Source organism: Melitaea cinxia, chromosome 7 (genome assembly GCF_905220565.1).
Source record: "Melitaea cinxia chromosome 7, ilMelCinx1.1, whole genome shotgun sequence".
Lineage (NCBI taxonomy): Eukaryota > Metazoa > Arthropoda > Insecta > Lepidoptera > Nymphalidae > Melitaea > Melitaea cinxia.
In genome coordinates, this window is record NC_059400.1 from 793,182 (window position 1) to 816,680 (window position 23,499).

Genomic DNA, 23,499 nt, shown 5'->3' on the forward strand with positions numbered 1-23,499 from the left:
CATAACCCGCAGAAGTAACCACTCTGTTGACAAAAGTAGCCTATACCAAGATATTATTATTTACTTATTATTTATTTATTACTTATTTATATGTTTTTTTTCTTTTTTAATAATTATGTAAGTTTTTCATATCGTAGTTTTTATCTATTTATAATTGATCTTTACTCCTTAATTTGTGCACACCTTAACCGCTGCTACTGTATCGTGTCCTATACCCAAAGGTTATCTGGAAGAAATCTCTATTTAGCGATAAGATCGCCTTTGTACATCTTGTATTGTATCTTTCTTTATATGTGTCTGTATTTCGGTGTACATTAAGAATAAATAAAATAAAATAAAATAAATATTTTAGTAAACTTGATTTTATTTGTTTTTTCCCTAAAGCTGACATTGTAGTTGTTGTGGCTACCTTAAGAAGCTGCGTACTGTAACATGTTGTTAAAAGATAGAAATATGTATGCACTTAGTGTTATATCCATTGGTGGTCTTTATATAAATAAATAAATGTCATACAAAATTTTGTACATGTTTCTAATTGTTTTACTTTTATCTTAATATATCTTAGCTATTAAACAAATCAACTGTGTGGCTAGGGCAGTAAAGAATACCACCCCCTCTTTTCCCGTGGCTGTCGTAAGAGGCGACTAAGGGATAACACAGTTTCACTCCCACCTTGGAACTTGAAAAGCCGACCTACGGCTGTATAACCATCCAACTGTTGGCTTTGAAATACATATGCCGAAGATGGGCACCAGCGTCTTCAGTGCGACAAATCCAGCCCTTCGGTCACCAACCCAGCCTGCCCAGCGTGGTGCCTATGTGCAACACACATGAGTTCACGCCATTTTTGACGCAAAATTGTGGAAGCCTATGTCCAGCAGTGGACTGCAATGAAGATGATGTGATGATGATGAGTGATTAAACTAATTAAAATTTTCAAATCTAAAAAAGCTAATTAATTATGTATTTTTTTTTTTTTTTTTTTCAATATATAGACTAGCGCTTGACTGCGATCTCACCTGAAGTCAAGTGAAGATGCAGCCTAAGGTGGTGCGCGCTTGCCTAGAAGATGCCTATTCACTCTTGATTTAAAGATACCCAAGTTATAGTTCGTTGGAAAAACGGAAGCCGGAAGGGCATTCCAAATTTTTGCGGTGCGTATTAGGAACGAGGAAGCAAATCGTTTAGTGCGAGATCGTGGGATTTCAACCACATAGCGGTGCAGATTCATGCGATGCCTTGCGGTTCGGTGGTAGAAAGGTGATGGGGGAACCAAATTGTATAGTTCTAGAGCACACTCTCCGAAATATAACCTGTAAAATACCGACAAACAGGCAACCTTGCGCCGATGTTCGAGACTTTGAAGTCTAGAGCGAACCAGCGATTTGTCACCGATGAGTCTTCTGGCGCGGGATCCAAATCCAGGGATGGCTTCCATCGTGCCGGTTGGCGACCGGTGAGAGGACCCGATGGCGATTTCCTGGGGGGTTCGGGCGTCCCCGCAGTCTCCAGTCGAGTCTTCTTTAGTGTGGTTTCTGCAAAAATCGTGGAGTCTATAGACGCAGCGCCTCGTACAACTACCATTTCCCCTCCTATTCACCCCTTGACCACAATGAAGAACAATTAATTATGTATTACTAGCGACCTCTATCCATCCATATTTTTTACACAATAAGTAATAAAAAATAATTATACTAACCCTTCTCCGAAACACGCTGTATCTTATGGTATAAGTATTATTTCGATCGGTTCAGGAGTTTTCGCAGTGTAACCGAACAAAAAAACCGGCTCTCCACAAGCTGAAAATATCAATTTATCTCAGTGAAATATTTATAAATTTTGACTTTTATATGAATTTTATATGTACTTTTATATGTACCTTTAGTTATCATCTATCTTTATTCGATTCGGATGTCGTTTTGAATGGTATGAAAACGCCTTAAATGACTCCCAGTGGTCGTTGCATTAGCATTTAAATGATATTATATTTGTAATTGCGATCTGAATGGGTATCCAAGTCTAGACGTCACGGTGACTGCTTGCAATTAAGGTAAAAAGGTAAATTATTCTATTATAGTTACTGTTTTAGGATTTTTTTAAAGGTTTTGTTAATAGACGTTATATGATCCTTGAAAAGGACTTCAATGTTGTAAAATGACTTGATCGAGAGAATAGGCAGTAGGTTTAATGTTTGTTCGTCATATTTTTATTTTAATAATATTAATACGTGAAGCAAAAACTTTATATCCCTTTTTACGAAAATTACGCGGACGGAGGAGTATGAAATTGCGCACACTTATACTTTATATACAGAAGGAGTGTCGAATGCAATTTTTTTTCAAATTATACATAAAAATACATTATAATCAATAAAAAAAAAAATCACACACACTACCATGTATTTGACACACACACGCATACTTTGTTTTTGTTTTGCAATGTTTACGCGAATGTTACTCATTTAATGAAACAACTTTTTTCGGATTTTATCGCGGTTTATTAACTTTTGATCCCCGACGTTTCGGATACTTTACAGCAACCATGGTCACGGGAGGACTGAAGTGTCAGACGTCCTAACGTTACAAAGTTATTCGAAACTACCCGACATACATCAATATTTTATTTAGTCCTATCTATATACTACTTTGTTTATTATTATAGAAGTATAAGTCTTTGATAACAGATCCCTAATAATGTTTAAACTTATAATTTAAATTAATAATGATCGAATTTCGACCACTGGACGACCACTTAGTGATAACTTGCTGCTGACATCGCTCTGGTGTAGGAGCGTGTACCGTGTTGACGCTCACACACCGGCGTTTGCCGGTTACGTTCCCGCTCGGGATAGATTGGGGGTCTCCCCATCGTGCTGCGGAGAGCACGTTAAGCAGTCGATCAGGTTGTTGTCTTAGACACCTGATAGCGAACGTTACTCATAATAAGGAATATATCCGCCAACCCGCATTGGAGCTACACGGTGATCCTTCTCCTACATGGAGAAAGAGGCCAGCAGTGGCATGTTACAGGCTGAATCGAATCCTATTATAAATCCCTGCTAAACTTCAAAGCGTTCCTAGTTTTTCTCTAAAGTTTTGGATGTAATATGTTATATGTTATGAACTTAATAGTTAAAGCTTATTATTGGGAGCAGGATTACATAGATGATAAATATGTGTGGACTCAGTGACGCTTTATTTCATGCAAGATATTACTAATTTTGTACTAAAACACAGTTTTTATATTATTTTTAGAAGAGTAACTGCGCTGGTTTTTTTCGATTCATCTTTGCAGAGTTTAATTTTTTTAATTTTAATCTGTATAATTGTGTTTGCTAGCAAACGAAAAAAAAAACCGACTTCAATTACATTGACAAGTAATAACAACGTAAGTAGACGAAAAAAATTAACAAACGCACTAATCGTCATTACGATTTTTGAGGGATCCCATCATCAGATCCTGGTTTCCTTATTATTGTACCACCATTGAGATATCTCCTTTTTAACAAAAAAAAAAAAAAATCAAAATCGATTCATATATAATATATACGGTCGAACTGAGTAACCTCCTCCCTCTTTGAAGTCGGTTAAAAATGACGATTCAAAAGTGCTTTTGAAGCCTAGGTATATGAATTAAAAAAATCGATTTGATTTGATTATTATTTGTAACAAAGGTTATTTACAACGGATTCCATAATAGCGTCTTTTAAGATACTTCAGTTTAGCAGCAGCGGTAATCACTCCGCGTCGTATTGTCCACGTTGAACGGAATACAGTTAGACGCGTGTATCAAAAATAGCTTTTCCAAGAAGGCATGCCTGTGTATTGTCCTGCGACGCAATTAATTGTCCCCACTTACCGCAGTAATTAACTGCTGGAACTCATTTCACAGACGTAGACCATTAGTCTCAGTTATCTTTTAATTTTGTTGTCTTTTAATTTAGAATTTTTTATTCGCGACTGAAAGCAGATATTTTCAGCTAAATGCTATTGGATTAGTTGCTTAAGGTGTATTCTTAATTTTTTTTTTAAATATATATAACTAGGTCGGCAAACAAGCGTACGGCTCACCTGATGGTAAGCGATTATCGTAGCTTATTGACGTCTGGGACACCAGAAGCATCGCAAGCGCGTTGCCGACCCTATCCCCTATTCCCCACAGGAGCGTTTCGTCGAAGTACTTCCCCAGTCGGGCTGCTCTATATTTTGAGTAGGAAATTTCAAAAAAATCGTTTTATTTTTAATGCACATTAAATTGAAATTATCAGAATATTATCTTTAAATACAGGTATAATTTGTTTTATTTCTAACTAAGCATCGTAATACAAATTATACGTAAGCATTAAGCTTGCAGGGTGTTTGTTAACTGTTTTTTTTATTTTATTTTTTTGGTTTAAAAATCGCGTATTCAACGGAAACTATTTTTTTTTGTTTTGTAGTTTTCAATATATCCTGGTGATATTCCGTGATGTTTTGACAGACCCCCCCCCCTCTCGAGCCTCACATGATTAATGGAATACCCCTAACCGAATTATACAGAAATAACAAATTTGTAAAGATATCTTCGAAGCTCCTCAAGCCCGGGTAGAAAAATATAGTATGAATTTAGTTTTGATGGAATGTTCTTGAGTTAGTATTCGTTGCTTCATATGCTTTATCTTTCTGAAACCCTGGTCGTAAAAATATGTTAAGAATTTAGTTTTAACGTAATTTTCGTGATTTATAGTATTTAGTATTGTAGTTTTCTTACATCATATGTAGGTATATTTGAAGATAAACATTTCTTCCCACATTGCTATGTCATACATTACTGCAACACATTCCTCGCGCCTCATTAGCGCCACTTGCGCTAGATTAATGAGACTATAATTACCGTCACCGGACATGTAAGAACAGATATGTAGGTACAGTAATAAAAAAATACCTTATGTACCCGCTACTGCCCACGTTTAGAATAACATTTATGTACGTGTGGTCATAAACATTTGTATTAGCCATACAGGTGTTTGGTACCTCGGAGAGCACGTTAAGCCGTCGGTCCCGATTGTTATCATGTACACCTGATAGCGATCGTTACTCATAGTAGGGAATATATCCGTTAACCCGCATTGGAGCAGCGTGGTGGATTAAGCTCTGATCCTTCTCCTACATAGGGAAAGAGGCCTTGCCCAGTAGTGGGATATTACAGGCTGAAGCATATGTGTGGTCATACCAACAAACGAGAAGAAGTGAAATATTTATTTTACATTTGTTTTGTGATTACTTATGATTCTTTCATTAAACTGCTTACTACAGCCTATCACAGTCCACTGCTGAACATAGGCCTCCCCAAGTTTTCCACAATACTCATCCAGCCTCCACCAGTAATCTTACGTAGGCCAAGCATAGGCCGTTCTATGGCACGTTGAGCGACTTTAAAAAATTAAAGTACAATGGTATTAAAATTCATTTAACAATTATTGCGTGATGGTGGTTACATTTGACTTCTCACGTTCATATTCCATGAACTCCATTTTTGTTCTATACATGTAAAACAAGACAGTTTTGGTTGACACCAGTTACCTTATGATTAGTAACAAAATCTTAATCATTAAATTATAGGTATAGGTTTAGGAAGAAAACTAATTCTTAATAAATATTTGACCCGCAAACCCCCCTTACAAACTCAGTACTATTACTTCGAAATATCGTAATATAAAAAGATAAATTGATAAATATATAGAAGCTTGAGGTAATGTTGCTGGAATAAATATCGTAGGTTAATAAATAAAATCACATCATATAATTTTTAAGACTATAATTCAAATATAAATAATATAAATTCTTATGTGACGATTGTCTGAAATTTTTTTATCCTTTCCCGACGGTCTGAAGTTAAAATGATCAGCAAAACTTAAGAATTATAGCATTCGCAGTCTCATCAATCAAGTGGACTTTGACGGAGGTGGTATAATCAAGTTAGTCGAGTGAAAATACCTTCAAATTCGCGATCAGGTGGTTTTAAGAGTAATTTTCGTAAAAGTTTTGGGTGAGGTGGACTCTTTAATTGGTATATTAGATACCAACTTTGTTTATAATTACGCACGCGGTTTTGTTCATATTCAATATATAAAAAAAAGGCTTCGTACTCAACGATATCAAATATAATTACTAGCTGACCCCGCAAATGTTGTTTTTTTATATATGTTATTAACCCCCTTAATCCCCCCCCATCCCCTCATAACTTAGAGGTATAAAAATAGACGTTGGCTGATTCTTAGATCTACCCGATATGCGAACAAAATTTCATAAAAATCGGTCCAGCCGTTTTGGAGGAGTATGTTAACTAACATTGTAAGGACAGCTATTACCTCATATTATCACATTCAGCTATTCTATAATTGTCAGTCATTTTTTTTTAATAAATACATATCCACACAATACACACACGGTCGTCTGTTCCTACAGTAAGCAACTTAATGCTTGTGTTATAGGTAACAGCCGACTGGTATATCTACATATATTTTTTTCGATAAACATACTTATAAATAATACATATATAAATATATAAATAAATATATATTACACCCAGACTCGGGGTAGGAATCGAACCCACAACCCCCGGAGCAGAAAGCAAGGTCACTACAAATTGCGTCAACGGGCTAGTCAAATTGATGATGAAGTCCTGATCGGTTAAAATATAGTTTATTTTTTTTTTTAACAAACAAGTACTGAGTATATCTCTCGCACATTTCAGATACTGACAGAGTGAGATTGGTCAATGTTGGGGTAGTGGCCATCATTTGTAAGGGTTACTTCGCTTCTCAATGTTGTATTAAGGTGAAACCTAGACTAGATTTAGGCTAGACCTCCATACTTGTCGATACAAGTGAGACCCTGCAAACGTTTCTTTGCCATATATGTTATTAACCCGCTTAATCCCCCCCCCATAACTTAAGGGTATGAAAAATAGATGTTGGCCGATTCTCAGACCTACCCGATATGCCCACAAAATTTTATTAAAATCGGTCGAACCGTTTCGGAGGAGTTCAATGTTTAACACCATGACACGAGAATTTTATATATTAGATATTTGCTATAAAATTAATAGCTTCCAAAATATATGTAAAATACCAAAAAAATACATGCAATTAAAATAACCCCACCACACCAGTAACATCGAATTAAAATGTTCAAGTGTCCAAATAATTTTCAATTTTTAAACAAAAAACTATTTGAATGGAAGTGTACATCTGTCGGTCAAACAGACCGCGGGCAGATTCTAAACCATTTACCCCTCCGCCCAGGGCAATCATATCGAGTGCCATTGTTGGAGATAAAAAGGTAAAACCATGAAGTATGTTACTAGTTCATGGTAAACATTGGATGTGGTACCTGATGAGAAATATAAATTTTATTATATACTATTTCGTTCGTTATTTTTCATTGTAATCCCTATTAAGCTATAAAGCCATTATAGCAAGGAACAGAATAAAACGGAAGCCTATAAGATAAAGTATCTACGCCGAGCTGTGCATTAAAAATTTTCTCGCTTCCTAAGTTATTTATTTGTCTACGATGCGAATCAAATACAATAAAATATTTAAAGGATAAGTCTTTCTTACTTTATAAGCAACAACAGTTACATTTATGCTGAATTTGTAAACTAAAAGGATAACTAAAATTATTTTACAGTAGTTTTGTCTTGTTACGAGGCGAACATACAAGCAGGCAGAACAAAAAATAAAGAATGTTTGAGGATTCCGTATCAATAACACAGGATCTTCCAAGTAAAGCTTCAAAATATCCTAAGTTCGAAGAATTGGACTTGTTACAGTCTTACATAAGCCAATATTGCACAAAGTTTTATGTAGTAAAACTTCTTTACGTACGCTTGATTTGTGAATGCGTGAAAAGAGCGTTACGAAAAGTGTGATTAAGCGAGGCGAAGGAAATTGAGATGGAGATAGAAGTTAGTGAAGATAGAAGAGTTACGTTTCGTAAGTTTTACTTCAGTCGTGAGTTCAAAGCACACTCGTTTTTCTTATTAGTCTATAGAATAACACAACAAATGAGGCTTGAGATAAAGTCGCGAGTGAATCCAAACGGGTAATTTGGGTTATATAAAAATAGCTTGAGTCATATCAACCAATATGATAGATGCCGCAGCTAAGAAAATCTAGCTTAAATTACAAACAAAAAAAAACCAAATATGGTATCGATAGATACCGCATCCAAAACTTCTATAAATTCACTTCACGTGCCCAGTATTACACGCTGCAACTCCCCCAATTTTAAAAGTACGAGCCATGTTTCAAGAGGCGAGGTGTGCCGAGATCGATACCGCCATTATAATAGATCTTTTATGATTTAAGAGTAAACGCCGGCGAAAATATTTAGTGCCCATATTTAAGGTATGAAATATTTTAATATTGTAGTCTTGCGATAACTTTCATAAGAGTAACTGCGGTTTTTTTTGCCAATTCTTCTCTCCAGAATCTTCATTTCAAATGGTAACTTAGCAAAAAATACAGGTAACTATTTTTACGAAATTTATGGTGATTTTAAAGCCTACTTGAATGTAAATGTTTTTGATCTTGATTTAATTTGGGCATATGAATAAATGACTTAGCTAAATGATGTAGTAGAAATAAAGGATCTTTCAAAAGTGACGCCTAGATGTTTTTTTAAAGAAAACACGTAAATATTTAGATTTTTTGGAGTTGCTTTATTTTGATAAAGAGCATGGTCGATAACAATTATATGTGAAAAATGACATCATTCAAATGTCCACCACGGGCACGTCTACAGGCTTCTTACGCTTATCAAAGTTTTCGATTACTTTCTCACACATTAAAGCATTTATCTCATTAATTTCATTCCGGATGTTGTTTTTTAGGTGTGCAATTGTTGCTGGCTTATCCACATATACTTTGCTTTTCAAATAACCCCAAAGAAAGTAATCTGATGGGGTTAAGTCACACGACCTAGGTGGCCAATTTACGTTAGAAATATATATTTAATTATATTACGGAACGCTCTTTTAAATTGTATCTAAAAGTTATCTGGGAATCGACGGAATATGATACCGATGTTCTGAATTTGAAGGTTAACGGCGAGACGGAAAGAGTTCTGTCATCCCACTCAAGAAATTTGAGTACTGATGATTAAAAAAAATGGTTTTATTGTAATAATATTCCATTATAATTTGGACTAAAAACATTTTTAACCTAACTTCTGTAAAATTAAATAGATTTAAGATGAGTTCTAAATATTAAGCTTTCCAATTGAAATGGCATTCCTTAGGACAAGAGGGTCGAAATCTAATTACCTAGCAATCAAATCGGTTTTTAATTTCGATTCGCCCGCAAATACCAGTTCGGCGGAATTTTAAAATTACGAGTAACTCCGTGACCTTTCCATCGCCCAACTTTTTCGCATTTAGTGGAACGGAAAAATTACAATTGATTCGTGTAAAAGGCGGTTTTGAAGCGATAAATTTAATTAAAAATTTATAAATTTAATTAATTTAAAATATTTTTGTGAAGTTTTAGTTTTGTGAGTATTTTCGTTTATCTTCCTCATTTTGAGTTTGTTTTCAAGTAACCAATATAAAATATATCTTTTAAACTGGAATATACAATATACTCCGTTTTTGACAGTAAATTCTAATAATATGTAAATAATTTTGATTTATTTTGACTCATAGAATTTCATTCATTCCATAGAAGTTACACACCCATTCGTTCTAAATTATCCATACCCCTTCGAGTTCCAAGGTCTGAACGCAAAATTAATCGTCAAACATCCTCGTACCTTATCTCTCGGCGACAAACGACCAAGTGCATTTAAATTTGAAGCCAAGAACCACCTTAGCACTAAGTTTTCAAGTAATTTACTGGCGAGCATTAAGCATCACCTACCAGGGGAGCAGAACACGCCAGGGGTGGAGTTTTGTGTGTTTTACTAATTGCCAAAAGATGGTAATCAGGTATAGGAGATATCAATCTTTCTCTTTCTAACTCAACTTGCAGCATATCATCTGTCTCTTTCTAGTGGTCCTAAGATATAACTCAAACGCCGAAGTAAAAACCATGACAAGGAATTAATTAGCGCTGAAGGTAAATAATGAAGATTGTCGCTTCTTCTAATGAGTTTTCAGCGTAAGTCTCTTCGTTTGGTGAAATAATTGTGTAGCAGGTAATTAAGTTGGTATGAGTTTAAATTTTATTTTATTAATAACTAGCTGTGCGTGCGACTTCATCCACTTAGAATTTAAAAAAAATGATTATTGTTCAGTTCGCAGAGTTACAAAATAAATAAATTTCTAAAATAAAAGTAGCCTAAGTTACTCCTTATACATCAGCTATCTGCTAGTAAAAGTCCCGTCAAAATTGATCCAGCCGTTTTAGAGATTAGCCGGAACAAATAGACAGACAGAAAGACGAAAATCGCAAAAATGTTATTTTGATATATGTACTATGTACACATCCATATGCATTTATTTATCATGCACGTAAAAAGCGGTTATTTTAATATAACAAACAGACACACCAATTTTATTTATTTGTATAGATTTCGATGAATATAATACTGAATGTCAAATAACACATTGAAAGTATACACGCTTAAAATATCAACTTGTGTTTATAAAAATTAATTCAACTAAAACTAAATTCAATAAATAAAATAGTCAAAATTTCTTGCTTTAATAGCAACATATGAACTAATTTGTAATTATTTTATAATCCCTTTTTTTGAAGCCAATTTTATTTCATTTTGACCGGTCCAACATAACCCTACAACAATTTTCAGAAAAATGCAAAACTCATTATGTCATGAAGATATTCACGGCACCAAAGCAAATGATCATATTTTATAGCACATAAATGACATGCGACCCACCCTACCTGTGTCCAGGGTTTTAATAACAACCTCCTTTGACTGCATCATTATGAGTTGGCAGCCCTTGTTTATAAAAAACAAATTAGAAGTTGGAATGTTTGAATAAGTGTGTGATTGCGGTGGGGACGACGAAATAAAACGATCGCCTTTCATTTGTGAAGGTACGGCGATTGAAATAAAATCAAGAATTTTTCTGCATACATCTCGGTGGGCCTCGGTGCTTTCGAATGTTCTAGGCATATTTTGGCGATATTTGTAAACATACACTAATTCGGTACTTTAGTGTTTTTAATCAGAACTTTTTTTAAGTGTAATTTTTATTTTTATTAATTATTTATATTCAGATGTCAGTAATATTTTTTTAAATATAATTTGGTAAAAAATTATAAATGTATTTTAGTATATTACTTAAAAAATAATAAGTTTCGTTTTCCGAGCAAAAATTATTGTTATAAATATGTTATTGCTAGTCTTTATTGCATTATTCATAAAATGTTTTGATAATAGATATTATGAACTACCTCGAAATTTTTAAAATTACAATACTAAAAGAAGGTTTTAATGTTTTTAATTTCTCTAAGCATTTTCCATTTCTCAATTTCACGAAACGTAGAACAGAATTTTACATCAGTTGTCGTATCAAAGCATTCTTTTCCTAAAATATTTCATTGCTTATCAATGACTCGTAAAGTGCCTTCTTGGCGGCGGTTTGACACCAAAGTGTGTGGTTAGACATTTATAATAGAAAATGAAGTGACAATAAATGATGGAATTTCTTCTTTATCTAAGCTTTATTTAAGATGTAACGCTTAATCGTTTTCGCTACCGTGTGGTCTTTTCTTTGCGTTTACATACATCTATATACATATTTTTGACGGGTGATAACTGCCCCAAGAACTGACTATTTCATTAGCTCCGGTAGGCTTGATTCTAGCACATGATAATAGTGTAAGCATTCAACCTGTAACAAACTGCTGAGCATAGGCCTCTTTCTACATGTAAGAGCCTCCTGCTTACTGCGGGTTAGCGGATATGTTTATGACGGTTTGAATAACGATCGCCATCAGGTATTTATGATAATATCCGGGACCCAGAAGGACAGAAATAGAAACCGGAAAGAAATGTTTGGACAAATACAAATATCCACCCCGAGCGGGAATCGAACCGGCAAACCGTCGGTATTTTAGGCAACTATTCGCACCACTACAGCGGTGCGGTTGGTAAATTATAGGGCATACAGATTTTTTTCAATGTCTTGGAGTATACGATTCTGGGTCTTCGACATTAACAATAAGATTGAGAATGAGACAGGCGGCAGCTAAATGCAAGGCGTTTAGATATTACCTATACTGGAATTTAAACTATATTAAAAAAATAAAAATAAAGTTTTTACGAGTACCAATTCTATCGCAAAAGTTCTAAATTTTATCTAAGAAATCGGTTCAAAATTTGTTAGTACCAAATAAATACAACAATTCCTCTTGCAACGTAAATTCAAACTAGCCGTACAGTACAATAAATTCAAAACATTATCCCTGGATCGTAAAGAAACTTGCGTGACATTTTTCATTTCAACTACCTTATTCAGAACAAACAGGCCTGCGTTATGACGCGTGTCGCCAGCGTAGTTTGTCTCCGCTGACCGTTTCCTGGTTCGTCCCTAGAACAGGGGATGCGTGGATACACTTGGGACAGAAATGTCGTGGAGTCCTGGTTTTATAATAATTATTATTGTTAATTGGGTGTATTTGAGGGTTTATATAGTATGTTTTGTTTGTTCTTAAACAAAAAAAAAAATTCAAATTACATCGACAAGTAATAAAACTATAACATCACTAACGTAGTCGAAATCTATTAAATGCATATCATCACACTCTATACACACTTTATATTAAAAATTAACATCCACGGGCTCAAAATGCCCATGCCTTTTGTTAAACATGTATTTATAATAACTCAAGCGATTCATCATTAAAACTACAAATCGACAGTCCTCTGACTGTCTAGTAAAACTAGGAACACTCCAACTTCGAATAAAATAAAATCATTATCAATTATCGAATTGGAAACATCTTCTTTTTTGAAGACTGTCAACTAATTTGTTTGCGATAATATGATCTGTTAGTCCAAATTATGTTAGTCGACACTATTAGGTAAGTGCCTGTCTGTCAACGGAAAAGTAGTTATCGAAATTAAATTCGTAAGACTTTAAACCAGATTCAGTTAAGAAATCTAGTAAAGTAATGAACAAACTATATTATATTTATTTTAAATTAACCCTTTTTTATAAATTCAATTAAAAAAATATTTGGATCTGAATTTAATTTCATAGTTGGTAATAAGCTTATAACTTGAGACGATACTAAAATTTTGTTACGATTATTGTCCCAATATCTCTCATAACATATATTTGTGATATAATATATTTTCTTTATTCCAATAAAACATAACGAAATAAAATTTAAAAATTCTTTACATATGAAAATCTTCACTCGTATGTTATCAAAGGATAAAATCTTACAAAAATGCAAACATCCAGCTGAATTTATCTTGTCAGCATAAGTTATTTTTATAGTGAAGCGGGTTGAAACATGTTTAGCCCCGTCCGGCGCCCCCGGGGGAATATTTCAAGAATATTATTATGTAAGAACATGACCGATCCTTTATGATCACCTAGCCTTTCACGGTGGCCGGTTTGTCGAACGAATTATAGGGCTGGCTCTTGTCACTTTTGGAAGGTAATTGGCTAAGAACCTGACACAAAAAATACCTTTTAAGATGACTGACTGAAGAGTGATTTTCACATTTTTGAGTAAAATTTGATACATTATTTGAAGACGACCTTTAAGCTACATGTGTTTTAAATCAAAACTTAAATGCGACTAATCCACATCGACCCATCGAACATATTCAGGATTACTCTCTGAAACCCTAACTTAATTATTTGTTAATCAAAAATATGTAGCACTGTTAAAGTCTACCAATAAAATAACATAATAAGAAAACAACTAATAATAATTCAAACATTTCAAAATACTTTAAATATTTTAACGTTATTCAGGTACCAGGGTATTTCGAAGTGCCATCCCTACACCCACGGAAGTCAGTCCGCGGACTCTTTATATTCACCTTGTCGCGGCAGATTTATTTATTTCTTTAGACTGTGCGCACTGACCGTCACCCTCTAGGACTCCACCTTGGGTTACGCACTTACTTTCAACCGTTGCGGAATTTTTGTAGTAAAACTTTTTTACGCGCGCTTGACTTAAAAGTGTTATCGGGCGAGGTGAACGGAAGTTGGGAGGGAGATATAAATTAGTGAAGATAGAAAGAGAGAGAGAGTTACGTTTCGTATATCACTGTAGTAACAACTAAAGCAGTTTTACTTCGGTCATGTGGTTCTATTTATATTGTGGTCTTTTATTGATTTCTATTCTTATGTATTTTTATTTATTTATTTAAACTCATTTTACATTAAAGAAAATTACAGTAATACACTCCAAAAATCGCAGAGATTTGTCCGGAGTGTTAAGTTTGAATACAATTCATTTAGGCAATTAAAAATAAGGTGGGTAGTTCTACAAATTAAAGTAAGTAGGTATCTTTTAATTAGGTGTAAATGCGTACGCGGGGAAGGCGATCGAGACGCAATACCGGTTTGTTACAAACAGTTACAGGATGTTCAGATAATACGACTTCAATTCATTATGTATGTACTTGGTTGTGTTGTATTTTTACTGTAGCAAAATCTACTCGTAGGTAATCGACTACAACTTCTAGTGGTTTTTAGGGAGATCCAATTTCGAGGTATGTAGGCGTCGGTCATCATTGAACGATATCTGTTCTGCGTCAATTCGTTATTACTATAAAGAAAAACCACCTTTGTCTAGTAATTCATAAGTTGCATGTTTCTTTTTCTGACATTAGTACAAGTAAATTAAATTATCCAATTTCGTTTAATATTCTCCTAATTTACTCTCAATAAATACTTATAAGCGTTTTACGCGCGACTTCTTCGTTTAGTGCGTGCACTGTGTCCTGTCGTCTATGATATGTGTAGCGGAAAATTTTGTTTTTGAAGCCGATCCCGCTGACAAATGCTACCAGTTTATTACTTGCTAGGATATGGAATCCCCTTATTTATTTGTTGACTGTTTTTATTACGCTAAATTTAAATGACCTGCATAGTGAAACTAAAAACTTCTCGTACCTTTTAACGTGGAAAATTTTTACCCGAGTGGGAATCAGTTAGTTACCAATGGCGATAGACTACTCACACTACAACATAACGCCTATCGTATTTTTATTTATCTACAGCATATCTTGTTGCCACACAGAAGTCTTCGTGAGAGTGAATTACTTGTACTTGGTGAGTAGAGATATAATCTAATCTTCTCCTCAGATTTGCATTAGCTGTACTTACAAACTATGTACATAGAATTTTTTACACCACTAAGGATGGCAACAAGCGGGCAGTCAGTGGCAAGCGGTTATCGTAGTCTATCGCAACCTGTGACAATACATTAGGACATTAGTTTATCTTATTTATTGTAATATTTAATAAAGCCGAGGACATAATAGGAAGGTAATGTCTACCGAGACATTAGAAATTTAAAGTAACTTAATATTTTGATTATTTTGACTAAGTTAAGGTTACACATAACACTGGGTATATTACCAAAGTTTGTAATGTACCCAATGTTAAGATATAAATTTTTATTTTATTGTTTAATTTTTTTTGGTACCTTAACTTTCTTTTACTATTGTAGAGTTTTTTTTTTAATTTATTTGTATTATTATTTTTGTAAATACCATTATTTGACTTTCATTAAGTATAACAATAGTTTATTAAACATTATACATATTTACAATTCACAACTTAAGAACTAAATATTTACAGATAGTTTTGGTATAAATCATGTCCACGTGGAATCGTGCCAAGAATGCTGGCAGCATTTCCCCGTTGAATCGCTATGCCGATTCTCTGGACAAAAAATACACCAGCCCTCTTATCACCAGTGGAGGCAATAAGGCGAGGAGTTATCTCATTTAAAAATTTTTTAGAACTGCTACTCCAAGGTCCAAGTGTTTCGACTGCAAACGGCACAAAGATGTAATTTGGAATTAGTGACGAATATTTGTTAATTTAAATTCATTAAAATTAACAACAAATTTGCCAGCCCTACTGACATTGTCAATCCTTACATCCATAGGAGCTTCAACTATTTCCCTCGCCACGGGAACACAACATAATTTGAGAGCTGTATTATTTAGATGAGTACTTTTAGGTTAAGATAATTTCTCCTATCTGACTTCTTCAGATTTTGAGTAAAATATTTCCTGCTGCATCCTAACTCAACTATTGTGTTAATCTTTTACTCCAAGACACATTCTATACGTTTCAGTATTTAGATACAAAAATAATCATTAACTTATAGAAATTTTAAAAGGAAGAGGTTATATTATTTGTAAAACAAGCGTTGTACCATATCTATTGTAAGTCGCTCGAATTATTCGCCCCTTGACGCCCGCAGGGGCACGCACAGGGCCGAACGCTACTGCACTTCAACATTTAATTTCGAAGGTGGGCTATTTATATATGGGCTCAAATAAATGCTATTGAATTAAGAATACCGCCGCGGGCGAAACGGTCATGTGTATTGTGAATTTTATTTTATTTTCTGGATTAGGGGGTTAAGTAAGAAGGGGTGTGTTAAATTGATTTTTTAACCGACAGCGTTTGAATTAAAAATAATACAATAGCAATAGTTTGCTACAATTTATTTTTTAAAAGGTATAAGTATTAAATAATGCTTGCTAAATCTTCCAAAACGATTTATGCACTTTTTACTACTATATACAATTATTTATTTAAATCAAAACAGTTGTTAAATAAAGGTAATTTAAAGAATGTAAATAAGTTGACCAAGATACGAACCATTGAGTTGTCGCTACTCGCCACGACGCGCGCTGGCGTCGTCCGCCCACTCACCCTATATCTCAATGAACGTAAGTTGGCCCGCGTCCATCAATTCGATCACAAAGTCGCACAGATTTCCTGTGTTTTAGTTTTCCGTGTCTAACGTATTTTTTTATTCGCAAATAATCTACTACAACAATATTTCACAATGTTTTGTTGTGAAGGTCAGCTAAAAAAAATTTATGAAGTATTAGTTTATTTACGTTTTAATTGGAACTTTTTTGTACCTACAAGAAAAACTTCCGTTGATGCGAGAAACATGTTTATTTGTTTATATACTTTTAAACCAAACGAAACAATAATCGAACACTTTTTAAAATTTATAATTAATATGTAAAAATGATTAATACATATATAAACTTATCCACCTCCAGATATTGTATTTTATAAGTATTATAACGAAACTTTTTGCATTAATACGCATTACCTAGAAATCTCTTGAGATATTATAATGACATTATTTAAAATCAGCGCATTTTGCTTCCAACATACTAAAATATACGTATTAAAGTCCCATAGAGAGCTTTAACGCAATTTTGTTACAAAGTTGTCTATCTCTTGTACGACCACCGACAAAATTTCACCAATACATTTAAAACTATTCAAGCAATTATCGTCTTTAATGTTACGTAAATAGATATTTAATTGGTGCGTTATTATAACTGATACGTGTGCAAAATATTGTCACGAAGAGTTGACACAAATAATCAATTAATACAGGCGGTTCCGGTAATTAGCAACAGTCTCACCTCGCTGGCTATGATTAAGATGGATCTACTTAAGTCTTGAATGGTTTTATGCAAGATGTACCTATGATTCAACGCTGAAGGTGGTTATTTTCTGGTTGTTGTAGCTTTGTTGCAAGTTTTGAATTTCTTGCTAAGGTCATATTTAAAAATTTAAATGTTACCGTTAAGTTAGGGTCGGCTAGTTATATTTTCTCGATTGAATTTATTGTTCATTACTTAATATGTAGTATAAATATTAGTTGTCTGATATAGTTCCATTCAATTACTATCATGCAAATTTAGACACTTTTCAATTTTATTCCTAGTTTATGTATAAAAGAAAAAATAAGGCACTTCCTTTTTTTATAGTTAATTATATTTTAGATTATTATTATTGTTCCTGCTGAAAGTTACTGTAATTCTTAAAGTGTACTTTTCATTTTAAGACCTTGTTCCTTTAAAAATGGCCAGTCAGCTGTCAGGCACCGGGTGACTACTACCAAGAAATCAATATTAATTCAGCAAAATAGAATATGTAAGGATGAAAAAGTTAGGGCTGGAGAGGTAACAACTAGTGTTACCATAGTAAATATATTTTTTCTATTTAGTATTTATTCACAACATTAAAAAAAAAAATTCGTTCTACGTTAATATAAGATAATAGTAAATCATATAGGTACGTAATTACATTTGTATTTAACGAGTCCGCATTATAATAATTTCATTGTCATCTTTGGTATGAAGCAGTCGGTGGGGAATGAAGTGAAAACCTTACGAAGGGCGCACGCTTACCTCTAATTAATACACGTGGACACGAAGCTGAGGAGATGACATTCGTTCTATACTTTTTTTTTTACACAACTAGGTCAGTAAGCGTACGGCTCACCTGATGGTAAGCGATTACCGTAGCTTATAGACGCCTGCACCAACAGAAGCATCGCAAACGCGTTGCCGACCCTACACCCAATTCCCCCCAAGAGCTCTGATCACCTTACTCACCAACAGGAACGCAACACTGCTTGAAAACAGTATTATTTAGCTATGATCTTCTTTGAGGTCGAGGTACTACCCCAGTCATCATTATTTCATCATTACAGCCTATACAGTCCAAGTTACGCCAAAAATAACGTGAACTCATGTGTTTTGCCCATAGTCACCACGCTGGGCAGGCGGGTTGGTGACCGCAGTACTGGCTTTGTCGCACCGAAGACGCTGCTGCCCGTCTTCGGCCTGTGTATTTCAAAGCCAGCAGTGGGATGGTTATCCCGCCATCGGTCGGATTCTTAAGTTCCAAGGTGGTTGTGGAACCTTGTTATCCCTTAGTCCCCTCTTACGACACCCACGGGAAGAGAGGGGGTGGCTAAATTCTTTAGTGCCGTAGCCACACAGCACTGCTCCATATTTGGAGCAGGAAATATCCCGCTGTGCCCTACCTCGGTTATACTTTGAGTATTATTAAATCTTAAAAGCTTCTGTACAAGTTAAGATTTGATTTTTTTCCGTATTGTTCGATGTAAACTTTATCATGAACTAGGCATCTGTTACGTATTTAGTAGTAGGTACCTATAGTTATTTAATTCTTACTAGCTGACCCCGCAAACGTTGTTCTGCCATATAAGTTCTTAACCTCCTTAGCCCCCATCTTATAACTTAAAGATGAGAAAAATAAATGTTGGCCGATTCTCACACCTACCCGATATGCACACAAAATTTCATAAAAATCGGTCCAGTCGTTCCGGAGGGTTATTGTAACTAACATTGTGGCACGAGCATTTTATATATGAGTAACAAAATAATTTGTTAACTGTATAGACACTTATGTTTTCATTTATTTTATAAATTTACATCGTGGAAGACATTTTAAACGCCCCACAATTAACGGTCATAAAAAAAATTACTTGTGTCAGAATTCCAGAAACACAATAAAATAAACAGACCATGAAATCCGTGTTTACTCGACACTGTATTAAATCGTTACTAACTGTGTAATTACTCAAAAATATACAAAAAAAAAAATGTGCTAATACTAATTTTTAAAATTCTAAAAGTGATTGTAAACTATTCATACTCGTATAACGGAATCATATAATTCAAATGACAGATGGTGAGCTAATTGCTAACGTATGAAAGCTCCATGGTTTCACTATTCATTGCGACTTATGGAATGACATCATCCCATTAGTGACAACCAGCGCACGGCTTTGAGATTATCTTTGTAATAACAGATAAAGAATCTTATTCAGACAAACACACACACATACTAACCCCCTGCCATGTTAACAATAGGTAACTTGTTAATTTTTTTTTTTGAAGATATATTTATGTATACATAATTAAAGATTTTAAACCATACCTACACTTAATCTTTCTGAAATATACTTAGTTATACTGTGACTATCTATTTAACTGCTGGACGTAATCTATTTTTTAACCGACTTCAAAAAAGAGGAGGTTACTCAATTCGACCGAATATATTTTTTTAATGTATGTTCGGGGAACGTCGTTTATGAACCGATTTTGATAATTCTTTTTTTGTTGGGAAGGAGATATCCCAAGTTTAGTACTATGATAAAAAACCAGGATTTGATGATGGGATCTTAGAGAAATCGAGGGAAACCCTCGAAAATATTAGTAACAACTAGTGCGTTTGTCAATTTCTTCGTCTACTTACGTTGCATTACTTGTCGATTTAGTTGAAGTCGGTTTTTTCGTTTGAGAGCAAACACAATTATTTATCAGAATGAAGGTTAGAATAACATTTCCCGTTATACTCTGAGAAGTACATAAAAGCCATGCAGGTCTGCTTCATAAATTAAGCACTTATAAATTCATACACTAGACAATTCTAACTCTTGTATTGAAATGTAAGGAGTCAAAATTAACATTAATTACTTAAAGAAACGATATTATAATCGAATATCCCATCGTAAGGGCGAACGCTTAATCAACCCTCGAGTAATAAGGGTTCTAAAGGGCGAAATCAATTAATGAATATTTTACTCCGACTTTACTTACACTTGGATCTTTAAACGTTTCTTGTTCGGATTTTTGGGGATCGCGAGGATTTACGAAGTGATTTATTGTCTCAAGTCGTGATTGATACGAAAATTTGATTACAGGTTTTAATTATAGTATGGGTAAAATTGTTTATGGACAAATACATCGACATAGACATGTTTTGTCGACAAAAATTTTGACACGTAAAAAAAATAATAACTATATTTAAAAAATGCTGTGTGGTTACGGCATCAAAGAATATAGCCACCCCCTCTTTTCCCGTGGGTGTCGTAAGAGGCGACTAAGGGATAAAACAGTTCCACTACTGTCTTGGAACTTAAAAAGCCGACCGATGGCGGGATAACTATCCAACTGCTGGCTTTGCAATACACAGCCCGAAGACGGGCAGCAGCATCTTCGGTGCGACAAAGCCAGCCCTGTGGTCACCAACCCGCCTGCCAAGCGTGGTGACTATGGGCACAACACACGAGTTCACGCCAAAAATGGCGTGAACTTGTGGAGGCCGATGTCCAGTAGTGGTCTGCAAAAGGCTGCTGTGATGATGATGATGATGTGATATTTAAAAAAAACAAATGAATGTACGGGAAGACACCCAAGTAGTTTGTGGTTCTACACTTAGGTATATTTAATAACCCTATAGTAGTTAAAACATTTATCTGGAGCGAAGATTAAATCTGCAACCATATAACGCAACATACCATGTTCCTATTAACTCAATGTGAATGCAGCTGAACGGTGAAGTCATGACGTATGTTTTTGCGTCACGTCATTCATTACTCTTCATCGTACATGTCGTCAACATGACACGACGGACAATAATTCTCATGACGTAAATAATTATATACTTTATTGCACTCAAAAAATACATATAAAAACAACATAATAATAAGGTTTATGGCAAAGGTGGACTTATCTCTGAAAGAGATTTCTTTCAGTCAACCCATGGTCATGAGTATTTTATATAGCGAGGCAAACAGTACAAGAAGATTTACTAAGAACAAGAAAAAAACGTAAAAAAAGAAGAGATGATAAATTTGATAAATTTATACATATATATTTAAAAAAATATATATATAATATACTGCATACAAAAATACACTTGTACATATACATAAACATGTACAAACTCACTACAGTACATACGTACATAATTATAACAATCAATATAAAAGTTCTTGATATTTTCATAGTGTTGCATAGCATTTACCAATATGACATGCACACTAAAATATTGTGAAGATGTTTTACGTTTGTAGGTACTAATCTCTAAAACTATTGAACGGAGGAGGGCGGGAGTGACGCCTTAACAAATGTATGCTTTGAAGTCTGTTTATGAGATTATTAGATTAGGAGACCGCGTCTTGGCAAACGCAGTGTGGGACGTCCTCCGGCCCGTTGGACCGACGATCTACGTAAGATTGCCGGTGTAGGCTGGATGAGGATTGCGGAAGACCGGGATGTCTGGCGCGAACTTGGGAAGGCCTATGTCCAGCTGTGGACTCCGATAGGTTGAAGTGAGTATGAGATTATTTTTGTGGTTTACTGTACCAGGATAAGGAGAGCGGCGTGTCATCAAATTGGGGCGGACAAAAGTGATACTAACTCAACCTTGTGATTTTCAGTTTAGGTGGCGTTATTTGTTAGTTACTGGGGAGTTGCTAGCAGGTCACACTAATCTAGGGCGCTACAACGGCTAATTTTGGTTGATCGCTAATTGTTACTTTTCCAGCCGGATCTGTCATCGACTTTCGCCATCCATCTTAAATATTAATACGCTAATGTTAAGATATTTGCATCCCTTTTTGAAAAAACCTCACAATTACTCCACATAAATCATATATAATTTTATAGATAATTGCTTGAGCTACTGGTATCAACAACTAAAAAAAATTATTAATGCTTCTGTTTTTGTAAATTAATTAATTATTAAAACTATATAGGTATATGACGGCTTTAATTTTGAAACAACGTCAACATGATTGATGGTCGATGAATTCTTACTTATTTAGTGCGAATTATTCGCACGGTTATTGCTAGTTTATACCATATTTATATAAAGTATGCAAAATAACTACGTTTAAAATCTAAATCTATCATCGTCAACAAAGTTTGTTACAGTAAGCTACTTTTCCACCGCAGAGTAAGATTTTTGAGACTCTATTTCAATTCTTAGAATGCCTGATATTGTATTTTTTTATGTCTGTTTCAACAAACACAATCGTAAATTAAGAATAGTTAAATTCAAATTATTCAACTGTGAGCTAATCGGAATGATAGTAAATAAAATATTCAATTCGAAAAGAATTATATTAAAAGTGTTTTTAGTTTGTTTGATTTGACACGCTCGTTTTTAACTTGTTCCATATAAATTGTTCATTAAGTCTGCTATAAACGATTTTTCCTTCTATTAAAAATAGCGACACAGTTGAATATACAACCAAGTTAAAAACAACATCGAAATATGAAGATGTTACAAAAATGAATCTTAATTTAAGGCAATAGAGTCGAGAGATTGTTTGTGTGGTGAAAACTTAATTTTGTGAATTGCGTTCAAGCTGTAAATTTGCACGTCAGAGACAAGTCACCTGAGAGCGTTATATTTACGATGGTCTTGTTAAACGTATAACGAGTGTTGATTTGATGATGTTTAAAATATGTCGGGTAATAAAATTGAAATTAAAAATGTTGATAGCGTTGAAAGAATCAAACTGGAAATCTAATAGTTCTGAAAATATAATGTGACGTTGGTATTGTCAACTCGCCACTGCGCTCGGCGCTGTGTCCACACATTACCGTCTGTGCGTCTCAATTGTACGTGTTTTATATAATCAAATGCGTTTTAATAATCATTAAATTATTTTGAATATTTCTTTTTTATATTTTAATGTAT